The sequence below is a fragment of the Pygocentrus nattereri genome, chromosome 12 (genome assembly GCF_015220715.1).
Source record: "Pygocentrus nattereri isolate fPygNat1 chromosome 12, fPygNat1.pri, whole genome shotgun sequence".
In the NCBI taxonomy this organism is placed as follows: Eukaryota; Metazoa; Chordata; class Actinopteri; order Characiformes; family Serrasalmidae; genus Pygocentrus; species Pygocentrus nattereri.
Genome location: NC_051222.1, coordinates 11,767,077 through 11,793,063, shown reverse-complemented (window position 1 = coordinate 11,793,063; position 25,987 = coordinate 11,767,077).

Sequence of the window (25,987 nt, the reverse complement as noted above, 5' to 3'; positions counted from 1 at the left end):
TTCCGCATTTCTGTCTTTCACACCATACATACCCAGCACCTCTTCATCCCGTCTGTTCCCTTCACCAACATTTCCATTGAAGTCTGCACCAATCACCAATCTCTCCTCTCTAGGGACACCATCTACCACTTCATCCATCTTACTCCAAAATTCCTCTTTCTCCTCTAACTGACAACCAACCTGTCCACTGACCACATTCAAAATCACACCATCAACCTCCAACTTCAGGCTCATGATCCTGTCTGATACTCTCTTTACATCCAGAACACTTTTCACAAGCTGTTCCTTTAGGATTATCCCTACTCCATTTCTCTTCCTCTCTACACCATGATAGAACAGTTTGAATCCACCTCCAATGTTCCTGGCCTTGCTTCCTTTCCATCTGGTCTCCTGGACACACAGAATATCTACCTTCCTTCTCTCCATCATGTCTGCAAGCTCTCTGCCTTTACCAGTTATTGTCCCTATGTTCAGAGTCCCTACTCTAACCTCCACACTCCTGCCTTTCCTTCCCTCTCGCTGCCTTCTAACCCGCCTTCCTCCTCTCCTCTCTGATGGCCTTCGACCTACAGTAGTCCAATTTCCACCGGCACCCTGCTCTTACTTTTTCCGGCTACATACTGTTTGTGAATCTTCTGCCCAGGAATCAGTTGAACTCTGCAGTGCTGTGAAATCATTGCATCTGTGTATAAAGAATGATAAATGTTAACTTAATCTGAATAACATAGGAAACGTTTACACATTTTACAGTATGGTTAAAAATTCCACATACTTTTTTTATGTGTTACAATAATTGCATTTTACAAGAGCCTTTACTGTAGAAAGGTATACAAAAAAAGAAATTGTTGTTAAAAATGAAAATATAGAGGAATTGTTTGAGTTTTTAGGAATAATGTATATGTAAAAATTACAAAATAAATTTTAAAATTTTTAAAGCAATTACAAAATAAAATTCAGTAAACTTATGAAACTTCAAGTAGATTTGACGTTCTTTTCAGTGATGGCAATGGACAGCTCTGAGAAGAGCAGGTTATCTCCCAGTGTGTTGCCTGGAGGTAATTGAGATGGGATGATATGAAATCTTCTTCTGAGCCAAAGCAATCCCAGTATTCCTTTCCTTGAAATCTTGGAAAGTTACTAAGCCTGTTAGTGAAATGGCAATGGATTTTAAGAAGGCAGTCAATCCACTGGTCTTTATTCTTTAGAGACTCTTGTTCTTTTTGGGAATTTTGGGAAATTTCTTCATTGACAAGTGGATGGTATACAAGAGGTTATCCACAGAGTTTCATCATGTGAGCAGAGCATACATGGATTACTGTGAAGTTACACTGCTCTTTCTGCTTGCAAGCTAAGAAGCACCTTCTTAAGTAATCTTAATGTTGCATTTGTTAAAAACCTGTGTAACTGCATGTATCATGGCCCAACTAAAATCAATTTCCACCTTTTGCGGTTGCAGCTGAATCTTAAATCCATTGAAAAAATCTCTGCCCAAACAGGCAAGCCAGTGCTGGATTGTTGGAGTGCTCTGATCAGAGCCAAGCATCTCTGCAACTGGAAGAGTTGTTCTGGTTGTGGACTGTGTTGATATGCACAGTGCATTATACAGAATATTATGCTGGCAGTAACTTGGCTTTGATACAACTGTTCCAGTGGAATCTAGGTAAAGCAGGCAGGCTTTTGCCTTTTGGAGGTCTCTCATGAGATGGACTTGTGCATCATCATACATATGTATTATGAAAGGATATAAACTGACATGTTGTAAATTGCTGTGCTTTATGATTGCAGAAGGAGCATTGAAGCATCTTGTAAATTCTGTATTTGAAGACACTCCATGTATTCATTAGGATTACAGCGATTTTCCAGTTTTTCTCACTGGAAATTTTTTGAAGAATGGGAAGTGATGGGATATCTGTCATATTGCCATGAGATATTCTGTCTTCGTCAGCATTTGCTATTTCACTTCGTGCAGAAATGCATTGGTGTAAATTCACCAAGTTGTGCTTTTAACGTTTCCCTGTCCTGATTTTTGCAGCGTCTCCGATGGAATTCCTCTAGAGAGTGTTGAATATTTCCTGTTACCTTTACCCTTACACCTACTTCACTTTGGTTCTTCTGTGGCCTTTCAGTTATCAAAAGCTTGTAAGTAGTGCAGCCACTGAATTTGCACACTCCTCTTCCTTGCCAGTATGGACAATTTTTATTTCGGATAATTTTTTTTTCCCACACGGTTACACTTAAAGGCCAAAACACAAAATTTATTGACCTCTGAAAATTTTCTTGCCATGTCTGTCCATTCACCCTTCAGAAGCTGCCCTCCTCCTGGCTTTATTGTGTCCCGCTGTGATCTGGACAGGGCAACCATAAAATGTGAGGGACAGGTTGGTATGGTCTTTTTTAAGCTCACTTGTTCAGTGACAATTTTTTCATCATCCTCCTCCTCATCATCTTGACTTTCAGGAAGTGCAACTTTTTTATCTAACTGAAATAATCACTTTCTTGCATCTGTTTTAGCTGTGGCTGGTTTTCCTTTCACCTTTTGAGTACATTCTGGGCAGTACCATGGAGAAATCAGACGGATGTCCTCTACGCTTTTATAACCCACACAAATAGGGTGAAACCAGTCTTTGCAGGCCTCACACTGCGCGTATGGCTCTTTCAGATCATTAATCGTTTTACAAACACAGAAAAGTTGCTCGTTATCATTAGCTGAAGTAGCTTGTTGAGCTTCACTCGGAAAACTCTCCTCGGAATCAGCCTTTTTAACTAGACTAGCCTTAGCTGTGGACTTTAAATGTCGCCTGTCCTCCTGCCACATTTTATAGAGCCATTTTCTAATGCGCAACTGGTTATACATTGGTAGCAATTCTACCCCATACAGAGTCAGGGTCACTGTAGCCTTCATGATTTAAGGCAATGACATTTCTTTGAAACAGGCTGATAATTTTCTACTCGGTTTAATTTTGATTTCTGAAAAATTTCCACGTCATGCTAAAGAATAAAAAGATAAACTGTACTTGATAGCCGAGTCACCACCACCATCATCAAACTCCATGCTCCATTTGCGGTCTTTGATGTGGTTTTAACACGATTCTAATGTAACAAACTGTTAGCAATGACGAAGATAAATGGCTATCAGATATCTCATTTCGGCCGCTTGTATTTGCGATCTCGTTCTTTCAGTCATTACCCAAAGCTCATGACCATTGGTGAGGGTGGGAACGTAGATCAACCAGTAAATCGAGAGCCTTGCCTTATGGCTCAGCTCTTTCTTTACCACAACAGACCGGTAAAGAGCCTGCATCACTGCTGACCCAGCACCAATCAACCTGTCAATCTCCCGCTCCCTTGTACCATCACTCGTGAACAAGACCCCGAGATACTTGAACTCCTCCACTTGAGGCAAGAGCTCATCCCCGACCCAGAGAGGGCTCTCCACCCTTTCCCGCGTGAGAACCATGGCCTCGGATTTGGAGGTACTGATCCTCATCCCGGCCGCTTAACACTCGGCTGCAAACCAATCCCACTGAAAGCTAAAGTTCACGGCCTGATGTCCCCAATAGGACCACATCATCTGCAAACAGCAGCGATGTGACCTTGAGGTCACCAAACAGGACACCCTCCATCCCCTGACTGTGCCTAGAAATTCTATCCATAAAAATTATGAATAGAATCGGTGACAAAGGGCAGCCGTGGGCAGTCCAACTCTTACTGGGAACAAGTCTGACTTACTGCCGGCCATGCGAACCAAACTCCTGCTTTGTTTGTACAGGGCCTGGATGGCTCTTAGCAAAGAGCCATGTACCCCGTACTCCCGAAGCACCTCCCACAGAATGCCCTGGGGAACACAGTCGAATGCCTTCTCCAAATCCACAAAGCACATGTGGACTGGTTGGGCAAACTCCCATGAACCCTCCAGAATCCTGGAGAGGGTAAAGAGTTGGTCCAGTGTTCCACGACCAGGGCGGAACCCGCACTGCTCCTCCTGAATCCGAGGTTCGACTATAAGCCGGACTCTCTTCTCCAGTACCCCTGCATAGACCTTACCAGGGAGGCTGAGGAGTATGATTCCCCTGTAGTTGGAACACACCCTCCGGTCCCCCTTTTTAAAAAGAGGCACCACCACCCCAGTCTGCCAATCCAGTGGCACCGCCCCCGATGTCCACGCAATGTTGAAAAGGCGTGTCAGCCAAGACAGCCTCACAACATCCAGAGCCTTGAGGAACTCGGGACGGATCTCATCCACCCCTGGAGCTCGGCCGCCAAGGAGCTTTTTAACTACCTTAGCGACTTCGGCCTCAGTAATGGACAAGCCTATTCCCATGACCCCACGGAGGTGTGAGTTGAAGATCAATCTGACAGGTTCTTCTGCCAGACGTTCCCAGCAAACCCTCACTATACTTTTGGGTTTGCCTGGTCTGACCGGCATCTTCCCCACCACCTGATCCAACTCACCACCAGGTGGTGATCAGTTGACAGCTCAGCTCCTCTCTTTACCCGAGTGTCCAAAACACATGGCCGCAAGTCCGATGACACGACTACAAAGTCAATCATTGAACTGATCACGTGAGCATTGAAGTCCCCCAGTAGGACAATTGAGTTTCCAGGAGGAGCACTTTCAAGCACCCCTCCCAAGGACTCTAGGAAGGCTGGGTACTCTGAACTGCTGTTCGGTGCATAAGCACAGACAACAGTCAGGACCTGTTCCCCAACCCGAAGGCGTAGGGAAGCTACCCTCTCGTCTACCGGGGAAAACCCGAACATACAGGCGCCGAGTCGAGGGGCTATGAGAAACCTCACACCTGCCCACCGCCTCTCACCATGGGCAACTCCAGAAAAGAATAGTAAAAAAGTCCAGCCCCTCTCAAGGAGATTGGACCCAGAGCCCAAGCTGTGTGTTGAGGTGAGCCTGACTATATCTAGCTGGTATCTCTCAACCTTGCGCACCAACTCAGGCTCCTTTCCCCCCAGTGAGGTAACGTTCCAAGTTCCAAAAGCCAGTTTCAGCAACCAAGGATCAGAATGCCAAGGCCCACGCCTTCGGACACTGCCCAATCCACAATGCACTGAACTCCTACTACTGCTCCTCCCATCGGTGGTGGGTTGATGGGAGGGGGGACTCACGTAGCTCCTTCAGGCTGGGCCCACCCGGGGACCATGAGTGAATGCCCGGCCAACAGACGCTCGCTGGCGAGCCCCTCCCGCAGGCCTGGCTCCAGGGTGGGGCCCCGGTAACCCTGATCCGAGCAGGGTACACAAGTCCTGCTTTCTTGTTTTCATAGGGGTGATTATGGATCACACTTTGTCTGGCCATGGGAGACCCTACCAGGAGCTTTTGCTCCAGACAACATAGCTCCTAGGATCATTCAAGCACACAAACCCCTCCACCACGATAAGATCCATGGAGAGGTGCTGAATTACTGAGCATGAATTATCACCTATATTATCATCTTATTAGTGTACAATTGGCAGAATGTGATTTCTACAGGTTTATCGGATCATTGGAGTTTATTGCTTCTTTAGAGCTAATAAGAGTTTAATAAGTCACTAATGCATCAGGATTTGTTCCATATTCTAAAGTGGAGTTATGATCAGCACTAATTAAAGGCTAAAAAGTGCTAAATAGAGTTTCAATAAGTCAATTTGTATTCCAATTCTAAAGTGGAGTTATGATCAGCACTAATTAAAGGCTAAAAAGTGCTAAATAGAGTTTCAATAAGTCAATTTGTTCAATTTATTTACTTTTAATTGTTAAAATGTTCAAAACTAGTGGCCTCAGAGCTTGCATGTTGTGTATAATAGATGTTTCATGTGCTACAGTGTAAAATCGAGTAAAAAATGCAAAAGCAACCACTGTTAACTGACCTTACTTTTACTAAACACAACCGTTGGCAGTTGGAATGAAAAATTACTGCAATAACAAATTAATATCAGAATTCATTCATTTGACAAAATAGTACATAACATTCCATGTTATTTTGATGCTATTTCACAAAATGCACCACTAAAGAACTAGAATCTTACACAGGATATTTTTTTCTTATGTCATGTAAAAGCATGCCAAGAGGACCTTCCCTGTGCTTATTTCCCCTCCAGTAGGTCCATTCTATTAAATACAAATGTTCCTTCAGTAATATTTCAGATCTGTTGCATCGTAGCCTCCATACAGTGGATTTGCAATTGCCCCACATCTGCTCAATGTTTTGAGTATGTGCCCCTGTCGTAGGCTCAACAAAAGATTCTTCATGATTGACTATTAGATGAAGATAACCCTCTTTAGAAAGACAGCGATATGATCTCCACCCGTCTGATATTACTGTGCTCCCACGCCTCACGTAGTTCTTCAGGATGGGCATTAGGTGTCTTTTGGATCTACGCTTCACAATGCGCAACACTGGTCTCCGCTCATGAGCTTGAACACCCAGCATCCCAAACACTCATGACTTTTGGTTACTGCTTCTTCCCTGGCTGTACTGAAATGTAAAAGACAAAAATTTGATGTAGAAATATTTCTTTTTCATTTTAGTCCAAACATTGCTGTAAAATGACAAAATATTAAGCACAGATAATACTTTGTATTGTAATATCTTTCACAATATAAAAAAAAGTGTAATGCAAAATTTGGCCCCATACTGTGTGTTGCAAAATAAAATGATGACATGACTAAAATTAACACACACTGACAAGTGAAATGTCAAGGACTCCAGTTAGGTTACAAATTGAGAATGAATGAGTAACTAAACGTTTTGGGTCTGTTTTTGGATTTTCAGTAAGATGAAAAATGAAAAAGAAACTCCTACCAAGACCAGTGGTGTTTTAATGATGTCATAAGTTGTAGTTACAGACTACCTGTTGTGGCATGATTAATTATATAATCAGTTTGATCATATACACTTACTGGATACCTAATTAGAAATTAGGAAAAATATGTTTTATGCACAAGAGAGTTCATCTGTTGCAACACATTTGTGTTGGCCATTTTCTACCCCTTTCATTTTTGGTCAGTTTCTGACCATATGACTGCTATTGTTAGGGTGGCTACCCGTCCAGGATTTCCCTGGATTATCCAAGTCTTTGGTCACCTTTTGTAGAAAAAAAATCCTTTCTGGACACAACATTCAAGCATTTTTACATTTAAGTATTCCTATAGTTTAAACTGCTTCTTTTTATCTGGTTAAACCATATACCCTAAAGGCAGGGACAACTGTTCAGGAAAGGTACACTGCTGGTGACAAGTTTAGACAAGAGGCAGCACTTCAACACATTAACTTAAAAATTAAGTTCTGTAGCTGAACTGATATCTGAATGAAGTTCATAAAAAAGCAAGCCACTGATTACATGTGCAGGAATTTTACAGGGCTGAGATGCCAGCCTTAGCTGTTGTCTTGATATTATATGGATGGTGGTCCATTCTCAGCAGAGGTAGAGTGGGTGTATCAGATTATGAATAATACCACTGATGAAGTGCCAGAGGATGGCTAACACAAATCATCAAAAGATGCGCTCTCCTACGTCTCTTTCCCACTGTAGGGTTCTGAGCATGGACAGTAACTGTTATATTGACATTTCTACACAAGCACAGGTCAACACTGAATGCTTACAGACTATGCTAAACATGGTTTTCTCAAAGCAGTTAGCTAACTTCGCTCATGGCCATGGAACCTTTGAGTGGGAAAATGCAATAACGTAGTTATTCACTGACTGGTTCTATGTTTGTACTGTACCACTGCATTTTGTGTTATTTCAAAATTAAAAACAATCATATAAGTTCACCAGGATCGCGTTATCACCAAATACATAAAAGCATGCACTATTTTATTCCACCATTCAGCAAAACCATCATCCATCCATCCATCCATCCATCCATCCATCCATTTTCTAAGCCGCTTCTCCATCAGGGTCGCGGGGGGTGCTGGAGCCTATCCCAGCAGTCTTCAGGCAGAAGGCAGGATACACCCTGGACAGGTCGCCAGTCCATCGCAGGGCAGACAGACAGACACAGACAGTCACTCACACATTCACACCTAGGGGCAATGTAGCATGTCCAATTGGCCTGACTGCATGTCTTTGGACTGTGGGAGGAAACCGGACAACCCGGAGGAAACGCACACAGACACGTGGAGAACATGCAAACTTCACACAGAGAGGACCCTGGTCGCCCGGCCGGGGAATCGAACCCAGGCCCTCCTTGCTGTGAGGCGGCAGCGCTACCCAATCTAACAATAAAGAGGAGAGGAGCTGTTTAGCATTAATTTAGCATGCAAACTGCTCTACTCGCCACAACAGGTTTGATTCTGGTTTAAAAAATCTAAAAGAGTATCAGAGAAAGCTGAATATTAAACATGTTTTGTAGTGTTTGGATCTGTAGGCTCCTAGCTAGGCTAATGTTTGCTCGTTCCTTTCCCCTACTTAGCTAGTTGGCTAAAGATCAAGGCACCACAATACAGGTTCAAACTAAAGGAGACACCCGCCACAGTACAGGCTTGATTGTAGCTAACTGATGCTTAAATAACACATATAACCATTTGGCTCTACAGTATTGCACAAAGAATGCCTAAAACATAGGTATTAAGTGTATATGCACACATTGTATCAGAGTCTGAGTGTATTGTCTCATGACTACAAAACAGAGAAAGTTGAATAAACTTACTTTGCGTTTGTGGCCAAATTTACTTTCATCAATCATCACTACTTCCCGTGGGCTTCCAATTTTCTGCTCTGAGTAACAAAAAACAGCCTGTTTAATTGTATGGGATACTGAGAGGTTTAAAACTGGTAACGTAAAGACGACCAATGACCTTAGAGGAAAAAAAATAACACAAGGAAAACACAAGATATTCAAACTTTAAACAAATTTGTATACCAATAATATCCAAACCTTAAAATATGCTCTTATTACCCAATTATCATTACCCTTTTTAATATGCTCACACCAATCTCCCCATACCATTTGCCTTTCGTGTCTAACATCTTGAGTGATGCTCTGTTTTATTTATCACGAATTGATGAGCCTTTGGAGTATGCAAATCACAGCCTAATCACAGCCCTAACCAAGCCTTACCTGGATTTCGTATGGCCTGCTTAAACCACTGATGTTATTTCTTATATCATTTTTGCTCATAATTGTGCTTACCTGTAAATGTAGTGGATCCAAGTGTGGAGCTTAACATGAGACCTCTAAAAAATCAAACCTTTTCGGATAGACCTCCGGATTGTGTGTGGACCCTTAAAAATGAAAGTGCAGAGGTCACATCTCCCATTTCTCACTACGGTACAGGTTAATCAGTCATATGCAACGTTCAGATTTGAGGCTACTGTGACAGCCGCCCTGAGTAGCCACTATGTGTGCATTACGTGAACTACAGAATAAATAAAGTTTACGAAATCGCTGGCGTTAACTTATCGTAATTAGGTAAATCCGTGTGGCGAGGCATAATTTGTACGCAAATGCAGCTGTACTATCTGTCCAGACACATCTACTCAGCTAAAATACTAATCCACCCATTTGTTTATTCGAAGATTCCGTTCCACCTTAAATGGTGCTGGCGTTAGATTGAAAATCAAGCAAAGAAGCTGTTGAGTAACGTTACGGAGCTAAATTAAGCCTCATGCTTTCCAGTCTGGTTCTTGCTCTCTGCGATACTGAAGTGCCATGTCATGACTGCAGGATGGACATTTCATGCATTTCTTGATGAGGCCAGTTTTCATTAACCAACGAAAAAATGGTTTGTTTTGACCATGTAGTCCAGAACATACTCTTCCCCAAAAATCAAAACGTGATACCATGGCTAGAGAAAGTCTTCATTCCATCTGAGCGAAGAATATACTGCCAAGCATTTTCCGCTTTACGCTTGTAAAGCCTGCCAAACCAATCAGATACTCATCTACTCCCGCCTGTAATGCGCATGTCCCTTAGAAGTATTCAAACTTTCTTCTTGTTTTCATTTTTTGATGACAATAATAATAGGAGAATGCTGGTCAGAACCAGCAAAATTTCTATGGTCAGAACGTGTGAACGCACGCACTTCAACCAGCAGAGGGCGCGTCAGTGAGTGGAGAGGAGGCCTGTGGGTTGAGATGGTGAGTGCTATGAACTGAATTGTTCAAATCTTTTGTTATGTTTGATATTTGACGTTAACAAAGTATGAAATATATTCCACATATAAATGACTTTTAACACTGAACATTGCGAGTGATTGTTTAATGGTTAATGGTATTCAGCTAAATCAGCCAACGTTAGCATGTAGCTACATAGTTAACTAGCTAGCCATCTAGCTTGACCCTGAGTCCAATATAACACCAATAGCTAATCTAACTTGTAATTTTTTGATCTTACAGATAAAATGTGATTATAAAACGTAAGACTAGTTTTACTTTCTAAGTTACATTACTGTTATTGTTACTCACAGGCCAAAAAGTGGGCTAACAAACGAATCAAAGCTCTTGAAACTGCAGGAGGCGAGTAAATGTAATGTCCCTGGTGAAAAGGAGCACCATGAGGGTGAGTAACAGCTCAGTGTTGTGTATGAGAGTAATTTTAAAAAGTTGAATATGATATTAATATTTTCCTGTCATTACAGTACTAGATCAGACAAAGGACAAGGGTAGTGTCACAAACTGCTTCACACGAGGGGCAGGAGTCAAGTGCAAGTTTAATTCCTGATGCAAGGTAGGTAATAACAAGCAGGGGGTCAGAAATCCAAAAAAGCAGGCCACAGAAAGCAGACAAATCCAAAGAGGGCAAATCCAGAAGAATAGTCAAAAACAAACCAAGAGTCAAAACACCAGAAAACCAAATCATAAACAAACACTCATAATTGCGGAAAAACCAAACAAGACTTCACAATGAGTACCTGCAAATGCAGGGTATATATATACACAAGATGGCAGACTAACGAGGTCAAAGGATCAAGAAATGCCTAGTATTCGGGAGACGGTGACCTCCTGTGGTGGGCAGATGTGACAGAACCCCCCACCTGAGGGGCCGCTCTCGACGCCAAAGATGATCTACGACGTGGTCGACCTCTGGGCCTGGAAGCAGGACGGTCTGGATGATCCCTGTGAAAATCTGAAATCAGAGATGGATCGAGGATGTCCTCCGTGGCTACCCAGGATCGCTCCTCTGGACCGTACCCCTCCCAGTCCACCAAGTATTGAAGTCGACCACCACGCCTTCTAGAGTCCAGCAAAGAATGGACTGCATAGGCCGTAGAACCGTCAACCTCAAACGGAGGAGGAGGCTCAGCCACATCAGACAAAGCCTGGGAGGAATGAACAGGTTTATGCAAAGACACATGAAAGGTAGGGAGCTATTCGGTAACTTCTGGGCAACTCCAATTTAAGAAACTGGAGTTATTTAACGAAGAATCCTGAAAGGTCCAATGAATCTGGGTGTGAGCTTCTTACATGGAAGTTTTAACCTTAAAACTTTTGTGCATAACCAAACCCTTTGCACTGGTTGAAAAGGAATTGAAGGTCGTCTGTGCCTATCTGCATTTATCTTTTGTCTAGGTACAGCTCTTTGTAATCTTACATGGGCCTCCTCCCAGGTCTGACCACTTCGCCTCATCCATTCATCCACCGAAGGCACACAAGATGGTTCTCCTGACCAAGGAAACAAAGGTGGTTGAAATCCTAGAACACACTGAAAGGGAGTGATGCCTGTAGTGGAGTGGGTCAATGAATTTTGGGCATCCTCAGCCCATATTAAGTATCGAGACCAATCATGTTGTGATCTACTACAGTGAGATCGTAAAAACCTACCGATTTCTTGGTTAAGCTGAGCAGTTTCGAGCGATGTTGGCAGTTTCTTCATGGGGACCAACCTACAAATTTCGAAAACTGATCAATTATGACTAAAATGGTTGTAAATTAGAGAATTAGGCAAATCTGTTATGAAGTCAATACTAATGTGTGACCATGGCCGTTACGGAATGGGCAAAGGTTCCAGCTGACCTGTAGGCAATTGTCTGGGAGATTTAGATTGTGCACAAACACCTTTACAAAATCATTGGCATCAGAGTCCATAGTATTCCACCAAAACTTATTGCTAAGTAAGCCAATGGTTTTATTAATACCAGGATGACCAGAACTTGGTGTAGCATGTACCAACTCTAGAGGTTTTGACCGCATTGCTGTGGGTACATACTCACGACCTAGTGGGCAATCTGGAGGAGATGGTTCATTTTCTCTTTTGCCTCCAAACGTCATCCATGATTTCCCACCGGATCAGAGCCACAACACAGTCAGAGCAGACAATGTTTTCCTCAATATTTTGAGGCTGTTTCCCACAATCTAGACAATGCATCTGCTTTAGTGTCCTTCGTACCAGGACGATATGTAACATGAAAATTAAACCTTGCAAAGAACAATGCCCATCTAGCTTGCCGTGAATTAAGTCGTTTGGCTGTTTTGATACATTCAAGGTTTTGAATACTGCATTACTGAGTTTCTTAGAAAAGAAGATAGATAGATAGATAGATAGATAGATAGATAGATAGATAGATAGATAGATAGATAGATAGATAGATAGATAGATAGATAGATAGATAGATAGATAGATAGATAGATAGATAGATAGATAGATAGATTCAACTTTATTGTCATTACTCAGTACAAGTACATGGCAACGAAATGCAGTTAGCATCTACCAGAAGTGCAAATAGTAGCAAATAGTGCAAAAAGAGAGTGTGCAAGTGTGCAATAAATAGGCATAGTGCAACATTACAGTATATAGAATAAATTACTTATAGATATGCAAAAAAATAGATTATAGATGTGTAGATATATACATGAACATGTTGGAGATGTACACTGTATAGAATAACTGTTGCGATGTGTTATTTACATGGCAGTAGAATGTTACATTTGTGCAGTGGTAATAATGATGAATAAAATAAAACAAAACAACAGCTCTGATTGGTGAGTGTAGTATGAAGGGCAGTGTTCATAGTCCGCTGTGTGCAGTATGAGTGGTAGTGTTATCAGCGAGGTGTGGAGTTCAGCAGAGTGATTGTGGAGGGAAAGAAGCTGGACCTGAGCCGACTGGTTCTGGCCCGGATGCTCTTGTATCTCCTCCCGGATGGAAGTAGGTTGAACAGTTTGTGGTTGGGGTGGGTGGGGTCCTTAATGATGCTGTGTGCTCTGCGCACACAGCGCTGGTGGTGAATGTCTTTGATGGCAGGGAGCTGCATGCCTGTGATGCGCTGAGCAGTCCTTACTACCCTCTGCAGGGATTTCCTTTCCGCCACAGTGGAGCTACTGTACCACACGGTCACACAGTTGGTCAGTATGCTCTCGATGGTGCATCTGTAAAAATTTGTGAGGATCTGAGGAGACAGCCGGTCTTGTTTTAGTCTCCTCAGGAAGTAAAGATGCTGCTGTGCCTTCTTGATGAGATGGGAGGTGTTGAAGGACCATGAAAGGTCTGCCGAGATGTGGATTCCCAGGAACCTAAAGCTGGACACACGTTCTACCTCTGCTCCGTTGATGTAGACAGGAGAGTGTGTGCAGCCCTTGGTTTTCCGATAGTCCACAATGAGTTCTATGGTTTTGCCTGTGTTCAGGATGAGGTTGTTGGTGGTGCACCAGGAAGTCAGGTGCTGGATCTCCTCCCTGTAGGCCGATTCATCGTTGTTCCTGATGTGGCCAACCACTGTGGTGTCGTCTGCAAACTTGATGAAGATGTTAGATGTGTGCAGAGGAACACAATCGTGGGTGAACAGGGAGAAGAGCAGAGGGCTCAGCACACAGCCTTGCGGCACACCAGTGTTCAGGGTGATGGTGGTAGACATATGACTGCCCAATCTCACAGACTGGGGTCGGTCTGTCAGGAATTCCAAAACCCAGTTACACATGGGGGTGCTGATTCCCAGGTCGCTGAGCTTGGTGACCAGCCTAGTTGGGATGACCGTGTTAAAAGCAGAGCTGAGGTCGATGAACAGCATGCGGATGTAGGTGTTCCTTTCATCCAGATGGGTGAGGGCAGAGTGAAGAGCAGTGGAAATTGCATCCTCAGTCGACCTGTTTGCACGGTATGCAAACTGGTGGGAGTCCAGGGATGGTGGGAGCACTGTCTTTAGGTGGTTGAGGACCAGTTTCTCAAAGCACTTCATCACAATGGGGGTGAGTGCGACTGGGCGGAAGTCATTAGGACATGCAGCAGATGAGCACTTTGGCACCGGTATGATGGTGGATGTCTTCCAGCATGCCGGAACAGCAGCCTGGGCCAGTGATAGGTTGAAGATATCGGTGAAGACCTTGGCTAACTGTCCAGCGCACGCTCTGAGGACACGTCCAGGGACGCCATCTGGACCAGCAGCTTTGCGTGCATGCACCTTGCTCAGTACAGACTGTACATTATCAGTGGAAAGTGTGAGGGGGCTTTCATTTTCAGGGATGGAGGCCTGTAGCCAGTGATTGCCTGAATGCCCTTCCACATGCGGCGGGGGTCAGAGTTGTGGAAGTTCTCCTCAACAGACAGTTTGTAGGTGTACTTGGCTTTCTTAATCCCTTTTTTCAGGTTTGCCCTGGCTGAGCTGTAAGCCTCGGCATCGCCAGATCTGAAAGCAGCATCACGTGCTTTCAGCAGTAGGCGAACCTCTGCATTCATCCAGGGTTTCTGATTAGGAAAGATTTTCAGTTGTTTAACAGAAGTGACGTTGTCTATGCATGAGTTGATGTAACTCATGACTGCTGAAGTGTACGTGTCCAAATCTGTGTGAGATTCTGTGGTGGCTTGAGAGGAGAACACACTCCAGTCAGTGTTTTCAAACTGACGCTGTAGTGTAGAGATGGCCCCCTCTGGCCATACCTTAACAGTCTTTGTTGATGTTTTCACACGTTTGATGAGTGGCACATACTTCGGGAGCAGGAACAATGAGAGGTGATCAGACTGCCCCAGGTGGGGGAGGGGTACAGCCTTGTATGCCTCTGCGATATTTGTGTAGACATGATCCAGGGTTTTGTCTCCTCTTGTTGGGCAGGAGACATTCTGATGAAATTTTGGCAGTACAGATTTCAGGTTGGAATGATTGAAGTCCCCCGCAACAATAAAAAGTCCGTCTGGATGTGCAGTTTGTTGTTTACTGATTGCCAAACTCAGCTCCTCCATAGCTAGTTTAGCATTGGCATCAGGAGGGACGTAGGCAGCAGTAATAATAGCGGCTGAATGCTCTCTAGCCATATGAAAGGGGCGACACTTTATCATCAGGTATTCTAAGTTAGAAGAACACCGACGTTCAGTTTCTGTGGAGTCAGTGCACCACAGTTTGTTTACATAGATGCACAGACCCCCCCCTCTGCTCTTGCCGGAGTCCTCAGCCACTCTGTCCGCTCTGAACATGCTGCGTCCGTCCAGCTCCACCGCGGTGTCGGGAATGTCGCAAGGATAGAGTTTCCTAGGTGAGCCGGTTCTCTGTGAAAGTACAGCGCCGACCCCCGAACCTGAAGCATCCACCTCTACAATGAACGGCTCTGAGGGATCTGGATGTTTCAGTATGGGAGCCGAAATGAACAGATTCTTTAAAGACACAAATGCCTCCTCTGCTTTAAGATCCCACTTCAGAGTCTTACTCTTATTCCTTAACAAGGAAGTTAAAGGTGCCGCAATAGAACTAAATCCTCGAATGAAACGTCTGTAAAAGTTTGTGAATCCCAGAAACCTCTGCAACTCCTTTACTAATCGAGGCCTAGTCCAGTTCTTTACAGCATTTACCTTGGTTTCATCCATGCTCATACCACCCTGCTCAAAAACATAACCTAGAAAAGAAATCTTAGTTTTATGAAATTCACACTTCTCTGATCTGACAAACAAATGGTTCTCACGCAGCCTTTGAAGAACCAGTCTAACATGTTGCTGATGTTCTTCCAAAGTTTGTGAATATCTCAAAATGTCATCTATGTAGACAACAACCCACCGATCAAGCAAAATGCAGTGTCTCTCAACTGTTCAAGTGCTACAGATACCAATGGGAGGGGGTATCGATATTTCACAGTTATCGCATTTAAACCTCAGTAATCAATACAAGGACGTAACCCACCATCTTTCTTCTCTACAAAGACGAAGCTAGCTGCTGCAGGAGAAGTGGAAGGTCGTATGTAACCCAGTTTAAGAGCTTCATCAATGTACTCATCCAGTGCCTTAGATTCAGGTTGAGAAAGGGGGTAGATTCTGTTCTTAGGTGGTAGTGCCAGGTAACAAGTCTATAGAACAGTCAAAGGGACGATGAGGTGGCAATTCACTGGCTTTTTGCTTAGAAAATACATCTGCAAAATCTGCATAGCATTGTGGAATGTTATTCTCAGTAGAAACACCAGAAATCTATATTGGTAGCTCGCAGAGGCAGAGTGATACAAGTTTTAAAACAATTTTGATCCCATTGACTAAGCTCACCCTTGCACAGATAATGGAAGGGTCATGTTGCACTAACCATGGATAACCCAGAATAATCGGGTCCTTAGTAGAACAATTTACATAAGATGTAGAAAGATGTAGTTTATGTTCTCTTCGTGCACCAATCCCACCTTCATAGTCAATAAACTAGTTCTCTCAGTCACTTGCCCTTTTCCCAGTGGTCGGTCATCCACGGCTCTCAGATTCAAGGGCGGATTAAGGCATCGGAACCTTCCAACGTCGGACCAGATCTGGATTGATGAAGTTTCCAGCCGCTCCTGAATCAATCAAGGCTGTGACAAAAAACACCTCTGAACCAGAAGAAATAGCAACTCCTACAGTCATCTTTCCAATAAACAGAGTACTCACCTCCGACGTCCTAGAAGAACTAGGACGTTGGGAGCAGTTAGCGAGCCGGTGACCAGTACGACCACAATATAGACAGAGCATCTCTCTCAAGCGACGACGTCTTTCTGACTCTGGTAGACGTGTTCTCCCTAATTCCATGGGTTCGGCTTCAGTACTCGAGGCCAGGGTGACTGGAGTGGCTATAGATGGTCGTTGCAGGCTGTTCCTCACGCACCAAACCATCCAAAGCAATTGAGGTTTGAATAAAGCGATCTAGAGTCAATTGCTCACCTCAACAGACTATTTCAGCCTGGAGATCCCTCCTCAAACCTCTCTTATACACTCTGAGCAGTGCAACCTCACTCCAGCCACTACCTGCTGCCAAGGTCCGGAACTCTAGTGCATATTCGGCTGCAGAGCGTTTTCCCTGAAGAATATCGCACAGGGAATTTCCCACATCACGTCCTGTCAACGGGTGTTTAAACACCGCCTTAAAAGAATTCAAAAAGCATGTCTCCGATTTCAGAATGTCACTATTCTGGGCCCAGAGTGCTGAGGCCCATGCCTTCCCAGTTAGCAAGGAACAAGGGTATCATTAGCTACCTTCATTAGTGTGTTTGCTCCACTTGACTTGTTCAACTGCAACTAAGCTAAGCCCAGTACACACACATACACACACACACACACACACACACACCTAGGGGCAATGTAGCATGTCCAATTGGCCTGACTGCATGTCTTTGGACTGTGGGAGGAAACCCACACAGATACGGGGAGAACATGCAAACTCCACACAGAGAGGACCGTGGCTGCCCGGCCGGGAAATTGAACCCAGGGCCTCCTCGCTGTGAGGCGCTAGCACGTGCCGCCCACTAAGCCCAGTAATTTCACTTAAAACATTTGTTGTAAACCATCATTCAGCCAAGGTATTTTAATAGCAGCCAGTACCAAAGAAAATGATTTTTAAAAAATGTTATTATACCTTTGATAAGACATTTGACAAAACATTTATCAATGCATATCAATTTGAGTGTAATAGATTATCTGTCTAATGAACTCACAGTATATTTTGGTAGCAGCAACCAACTGTGAAACCTTGGTTTGAGAAAGAATGTAAATCTACAAAAGATACTAGTATACCTGTCACGGGTATAATTGCCTGATTGTGATTATAATGTTATTATATAACTTAAACTTATTTGAGCAGGCCACAGTTATTTTCCACAGTTATTAGTGGTCAGAATCATATACTTACATGACAACAAATAGAACATAAATTAGGTGAAAATGGAATTATTACAAATTAGGTGTCTTACGAAAATAACAAACATTCTAACTTCTGACTGGTGTCATTGCTTTTAGAGGGTAGCAGCAAGTAATATTTGTTTGTTTGATGGTTATTAATAGCACCTTTAGAGCAGGAGTTCCTTTTCCCAATTTTGGTGATCCAACACTATGCACATTTTTGTGCTTTGTCTCATCAAGCTTACCTCATTCAGAAAGTTTACTTCTTAACAAGTGCCTTATTTTCTGGGGCAGGTGTGTAGAGTAGAGAAAACAGTGCACAGCATAGGGTCATCAGGACTGGTATTGGGAATCACTGCTTTAGCAATAGCAATGAGTAATGTTGTTTATTTGAGCTTCAGTTGTTTCTGTCAGCACCCGAAAGCCACCTAGTACTGACAGCAATTTACCAACTTTAGGCATGCTTTCTGAAGTTGAGTGAGGACACCAAAGCAAATCTTGGCCAAGCTGATTCCTTATCTGAGTCATCTGACTCTACCGGTATCAGTGACTCTTCGGAATCTGACCAGCCACTCAGAAAGGCAAAAAAGAAGAAGCAGCACATGGATAACAAAGTTGCCTAGAGGTGAGTTTAAATAATCTGTCCTGAACTCTATTGCTTTGGTTAGCTATGCAGGCACAGCAGGTGTTCTCATTTTGCTGAGCAAAACTTTTATTTGTCTGAGCCTAATTATACCTTTGTAGACATTAACGCACACATTATTTTAAAAATTATGCATCTTTCATTGAAAATTGTACAGAATTTGAAATGCTTACACTTGGCAGGTTTGGTTTAAAACAGACTATGGAATGACTGCTCTGTTATTGTAGTTTGCCAGAACAAGTGAGAACACTGCTAATCAAACTCAAACTAATTAAGACCTTTCAGGAGGTCTCAGTCACCTGCCAAATGAACTCTGGTTCAGTCTATTTGAAATAAGAATGCAGTATGTATCTTAGATGTCTACACAGGTGAAACACAAGCTGAAACATTATTCCCTCTCTGCAGACCTTCTTTGGTAACTGTAACAGACTTACTTCTGATGCTGTTTTGACATATGTATGCATTTTATCATCTTTTCACATGCTCTAAATTATAAAACAGATCTTGTTTTGCACATTCAGTTCCACTGTTAAATACTCCATATGACCACATACACCAATTACATTATGTATTAATTCAGCAAATTTCCTAAACTTTACAAAAGCAGTAAATTACTCAATGTACACAGGACATACATAAAACCCACAAGGTCAATTAGGCTAGTGTGCAACATGGTTCTGAAAGTTCCATTAACCCCTTAAAATCCCAGGCTTATTACAAAGGCTTAATATTCAGTAAGTACAGGGACTACAGTGCTGGCCAAGCCTCACTTGGGTTTCCTATGACCTGCTAAAACCACTGATGTTATTTCTTATATCATTTTTGCTCATAACTGTGCTTACCTGTAAATGTAGTGGATCCAAATGTGGAGCTTAACATGAGACCTCTGAAAAAACTTTTTCGGATAGACCTCCAGATTGTGTGTTTGTTGTGGCACTTGTCACGACACACTGGCTGAGCTATTCTTAGGTTGTAGACGCATGTAATAAAACTGTGTGATTTAAGGTAACGTGCGGATTGTGGGAAGGTTGAAAGAGTATTCAAAGAAAACTTGGTGAGCGACATTTATTCTGAGGATGTGAGTGAATTATATACTGTTGTCATCATATCTTCATCAGTTTAGCATTTATTTTGAAATTATTTAAGACCATAAGTGTGACGTTAATACATAAAGACATCGTCGTCAGAAAAAAACTCTTAAAAAACTTGACCCGACACCTCTGATTTTTAAAGTATTATTGCAAGCTTTACAATGCAAATCCCACAGCGCATATTTTAACCATTTTTGTTCTTCTTGTTCAGTAATGGCATTTCTTTCAGTTTTAACAACAAACATCTTATATAGTTTTATGCTTGACAATGGATAACCTGAAAAGTCTGTTGCTGGTATCATAGTGGCATGCTTCTCATGCTAGACTTGAAAGCTTGACAGACATAGTAAAAGCAAACTAGGGCGATGGAGTTTAACAAACATAAAGAGGTATATTTCTTGAATGGACTTGATCTTTTTCGTATTTATTCTAACTGATAATTGTTTTTTACAGCCCAAAGACCTGAGGAGGTCATCAAACGATACCACAAGGTGCTGAAGACTTTTAGCAAGGTGCGCACTATGTCAGAAGCATTCAGCCGACATAATGTTGACCGTGGAACAATTGCTTTTACTGCAGCAATTGCAGAACTTGCAATTGTTGATCCCAACACCTATTAAAGTCTTGCATCTACCTCAACAAAGGAGACCTTGGCTGCATTTGCAAAAAAATGTGCAGCCAACATCACAGAAGAAACAAAGAATAAAATACAAGACATGAAGGCAAAAGGACAGCTACTTCCCATTTGGTGGAAATAAGCTGTATATATCAAGCAAAAGAGACTTCACTGTTCACACTGTGAATAACTAGCAGAATTTCTTTTTTTGATAATGCCAATTTGACTGTTATGAGCCTGTTTGGAAACTGTAGTTAATTGCAGCAAGTTGAGTTAATTTTATGATTGCTCATTTATAAATATAGCTGGTATAGGCCAGTAAGAATTGTTATAGCTTTAGCAGTCTCTGAATCAAACGTTGTCAGTTGAGCCAGTTTTTCAGTTAACATTTTTCTTTTAGCAGTTGAGTGTATATCTATAACAGCAAAATAAAATGGTTTGAATTACATGACAAATATCTGTAAGCATGTTTTTTTCATTATATCACCCTGAGAAATGACAACATGCATTTTTACAACATAACATCCATTTAAGATCTGTGAATGGAACACAGGTAAAGTATTCAGATTTTTTGTCTACTAGAAAGTCATGAAATTATCTTCACTTTATGTATTGTACACAAATTGACATAATGAAATTCTATTTAGCACTTTTTAGCATTTAATTAGTGCTGATCATAACTCCACTTTAGAATATGGAACACAAATTGACTTATTGAAACTCTATGTAGCATTTTTTAGCCTTTAATTAGTGCTGATCATAACTCCACTTTAGAATATGGAACAAATCCTGAAGCATTAGTGACTTATTAAACTCTTATTAGCTCTAAAGATGCAATAAACTCCAATGATGATCCGATAAACCTGTAGAAATCACATTCTGCCAATTGTACACTAATAAGATGATAATATAGGAGATAATTCATGCTCAGTAATTCAGCATAACAAGGCATGAAGAAAGTGCTTATTGTGAGTTATAATGACTAATAAGGCAATTATTTATGATTTTCACATAACAGATCTCTAATTATGTGCTAATACTGATCAGAATGAATAAAGATTAATACATAGTGAATAAACTATTTAGAAGTGCCTAGTTCAGGCTTTATTGAACAAATAATAAGACCTTAATAAGCCACCAATGTGTGTTCCTTAAAATAAAGTGTTACCCTGCGATTGAAGAAGAAGAAAAAGACCATCCAATTTAATCACATTAAATTTAGATTTGGATTAGCTTTCAATCTAATTCATGAACTCATCCTTATTTTTTCTTCAGTCTCATTCTTCAAACTTGCAATAAAAAAAAACAAACATTGGAAATGAATTGAAGGAACATCATATATTTACAGAATTACATTTTTTATTTCTTTATAGTCATAATCTTCATGTTCACAATGGTAAGATAAACACAGCACACATTCCTAATTCCTTCATTAGTATGTCTCCATCATTAGTCTCTCCGAATCTGTTAAAATGGGAAACTGCGCAGCATATCGCGTTTGTGAACACTCCCTTTGTTCTGCTGTTATTCACTAAAAGAGAAACCGCAAATAAGTAGCTAAATACAACCAGCGAATAAGACGCTGCGAATAAGGAGCCAAACGAATTGGGAGCTGCGAATAAGTAACTAACTTCAGCCTCGTATACGTTTATTCTTTCGGAAACCTGGCAACAACCTGGTGACTACTTACATTTAAACATGCTGACACCCCCAGGCTACAGTTATCTCTCAAAACCCTGACTGACAGGCAGAGGAGGTGGTCTGGCTGTGGTTCATCATTCCGGTTGAACCCCTATTCAGTACTGCAACCTTTGAATATAATGCTTTGAAGGTTGTTTCCTCCTCACCTTTAGTTTATCGCCCTCCCAACCCTGCTGCAAGCTTCTTGTCTGAACTTAATGAACTCATCACAATCATCTCATCTCTTTGCTCTGCCATAATTGTGTTTGGTGACTTCAATATCCATGTTGATACTGGATGCTCATTCACATCTGTGTTCATTTCAATTTTAAAGTGTTTTAACTTGATGCAGCATGTTGATTTTCCAACTCACACTCATGGTCATACTCTTGATTTACTCTGCTCTACTGGTTTGAATGATATCTCTGTCTCTGGTTCAGTTTCTGGTATCTCTGACCATAAGCTCATTGAATGTAGTTTTCATATTTCTACTCCTCTCCCCTGCGAAAAAAATTCTCTTGTCTATCATGATACTAGGTCAATCGATCTCAATCTTTTTGCTGCTTCTCTTCAGTCTTCAGCCCTGTCTGACCTACATAACCTATCATCCCCTGAGGGTATGGTTTCTCATTATAATGACACTATCTCTGGATTGTTTAATGATTTTGTCCCTTTTAAGAATAGACTTCTCCCTGCCACCCACCCGTGTCCTTGGTTCACCCCTGAACTAAGGGTACTGAAGGCCATTGGTCAGCGTCTTGAGCGTCTTTATAAAAAAACTGGCGTTACTGTCCACTCTCTATCAGTCAACACATTCACAAATATAGGAATGCCCTTAATACTGCTCGCTCCAACTACTACTCCTCCATCATAAATAATGCTAAGTCTAGGCCAAAAACTCTCTTTCGAACTGTTAACAAACTCCTCTATCCTCCTGTATCAGCGTGCCCCCATTCAGCTCAGCAATGTCAGGTTTTTCTACATTTTTTTGACAAGAAAACCAATCAGATCTATAGCTTCTTTTCTTCTACTTCTCAGAAATTATCCTTTACTTATTTTCTTACTTTGAACAAAAAGCTAACTTGTTTCAAACCAGTTGACTCCATTTCTGTCTCTGAACTCATCACAAAGTTTAATGCTTCTTCCTGTCAGCTTGACCCTGCCCCCACCCCTCTACTCAAGGCCTGTTCATCTGTAATCAATACCCCAATTGTTACATTGATAAATTCATGTCTCTCTTCTGGTTCTGTTCCTACTGCCCTTAAAACTACTGCAGTTACTCTGATACTTAAGAAACCTGAATTTGATCCGACTTCTCTTTCTAATTACAGACCTATCTCACACCTTCCATTTTTAGCTAAAGTAATGGAAAGAGTGGTTACTTCCAAACTCCAGGCATTTCTGAGTGATAATGCCCTCTATGAGCAATTTCAGATTGGTTTCCGTACTCGCCACAGCACTGAGACAGCTCTTCTCCAGTCTGCTGATAGTGGTTCTCTCAAAATTCTCCTTCTCCTCGACTTAAGGGCAGCATTTAAAACTGTTAATCATGATGTTCTCATTTCTTGTCTTTTCTCTATTGGCATCACTGACACAGCCTTACAGTGGTTCAGGTCATATCTTACAGACAGACACCAGTTTATTACACTAGGCCCATAGAAGTCCTCCTCCTCTCCTGTCAGATGTGGTCAGTGGAGGAGCCAGACTTTTATCCTTGGGGTGGCCAGAGGGTGGGCAAAGCTATTTTAGGGGGTCCCCAAGCAACAACAATGAATATTTAAGAAATACAATCAATTGCAATCAAAATCTGTAAATCAAGTACATCTTAACATACAGGAGATAAGATTTTTGTATGAAATTTGCAGTTTATTAACAATGTACAAAATGTACAACATAATAAATGTAAAAACACAGACCACTGTAGATGTAACATTAACAGATATCCCAAGTTGCAAAAACGAATTTCCGGGAGGTACCACAAAACTACAAAAATATATGTTCTATCTGAACATAAGTGACTTTAAAGAATGACTCATAAAACTTACCTCAATCCATCAGCAAGTAACTTTAGGCTGCTGTTCTTCTCCTTGCCGCGATATATTTCCTGAGCGGTTGACTCTCTTCTTCTCCTTCAGTGGGGTGCATTACAATTCTGTGATGCATGGCGCCAACTACTGCACAGGAGGGGCCTAGCAGTCAACAGGTTTTACCGATTACAAAATGCACCAGGCTCTTTTCTACAAGACGTGTGGTGCTGTGACATGTCAGTCATCTAGGGTGGCACCTGGGGGATCCAATCAGATTTCAGGGGGTTCCAGTGCCACCCCAGCCCCTGCTTTGGCGCCACCCATGGATGTAGTGTTCCGCAGGGCTCAGTTCTTGGACCCCTACTTTTCTTAATTTACATTTCACCCCTTGGGCAGATCATTCGTAGCCATGGCCTAAACTTCCATTGTTATGCTGATGATATTCAGTTATATCTCAGTAGACACACACCCTCAGATTCCCCTCCCAGTACACTAATTGATTGGATTTCTCATTTAAAGCTCTGGATGCATAATAACTTTCTCATGTTAAACACTGATAAAACTGAAGTCTTACTGGTTGGCTCTAAACATTTACTATCAAAGTCATCCAATTTTCGGTTAGTATTGATGGCCTGCTCGTCAAGCCTGCACATGTTGTTAGAAATCTTGGTGTTTTACTCGATATGATCACACTCTGATTTACCTGTTTTATGGGATTTTGAATTTGTGGTCTGAACCGAATAGATACTTTTCACAAGTTTGCTGTCCCATTACTACAAATTCCTAATGTAAAAGCACTTGGTACTCATACTATGAGTACGTGAGACAGTGTTCTTTGGGAATGTTTTTTTATAAGATAACACTCTGTTTTGCCTTTTTTATGGGACTTCAAATTGTGGTCTTTGTATACACTTTTCATAATTTCCCATCGCATTACTCCAAATTCCTACAGTAAAAGTACTTGGTCCTCACATCATGAGTACATGAGCAAGGGTTATTTTGGAATTTGGTGGTCTGATATGATAATACTTTGATTTGCCTGTTTTATGGGACTTCAAATTGTGGTCTATACAGAACCGAAATCACACTTTTCACATGGTTTCCACCCCATTATTCCAAATTCCTACTGTAATATCACTTGTTTCACATGATTTCCACCCCATTATTCCAAATTCCTATTGTAGTATCACTTGTTCCTCATACCATAAATACATGAGAGAGGGTTCTTTAGGAATATATAGAATTTTCAAAAAGTCACCTTCTCTTAAGTTCTAATAGAGTGGTGGGATACTTTAAATGGTCAATACTGGAAGCCCGCTTCAACCAGTGACTCTGAGGAGCTGGGACTCCTTGGGCCGAATTGATCTATGAAGCTTAGCAGGGCTGATCCAGGTTTGAGACTGAATGGGAGACAATACTGCCTTGCCATCAGTTCGAAGCTTTTCAGCCAGACTTTTATTTTGAAACTACACCAGCATACAGTTCTGCATTTACTTGATCATACATTCTACTGAATTACTTTAGAAAACCTGTATAGGCTTTCAGCTTCAGCCAGTGTATAAAAAATCTATGGGAATCCTTGGTCTTTGTCTCATGTAAGAAACCAAGCAGTGTGGGACTTGGTCAAGGCTTATATTGTAAACTAAATGACATTAGAACTAAATGACGTTAGAAGGTTTTAAACCTAACCTTTACTTTGAAATAAAATAATTTTGAATTAAAATTCAGAATTTTCAGACAGTCAGTCTCTGTTAAGTCCTAATAGAGTGGTGGGATGCTTTAAATGTCCAATACTGGAAGCCAGCCTCAACCAGTGTCTCTGTGGACTTTAGAGCCCTTGGGCTGGATTGATCAATAAAATTAAGCATGGCTGGTCCAAGTTAGAAATTGGCTGGGAGACCATGCTTCCTTACTAAGTAGTTCAAAGCTTTTCAACCAGACTTTTAT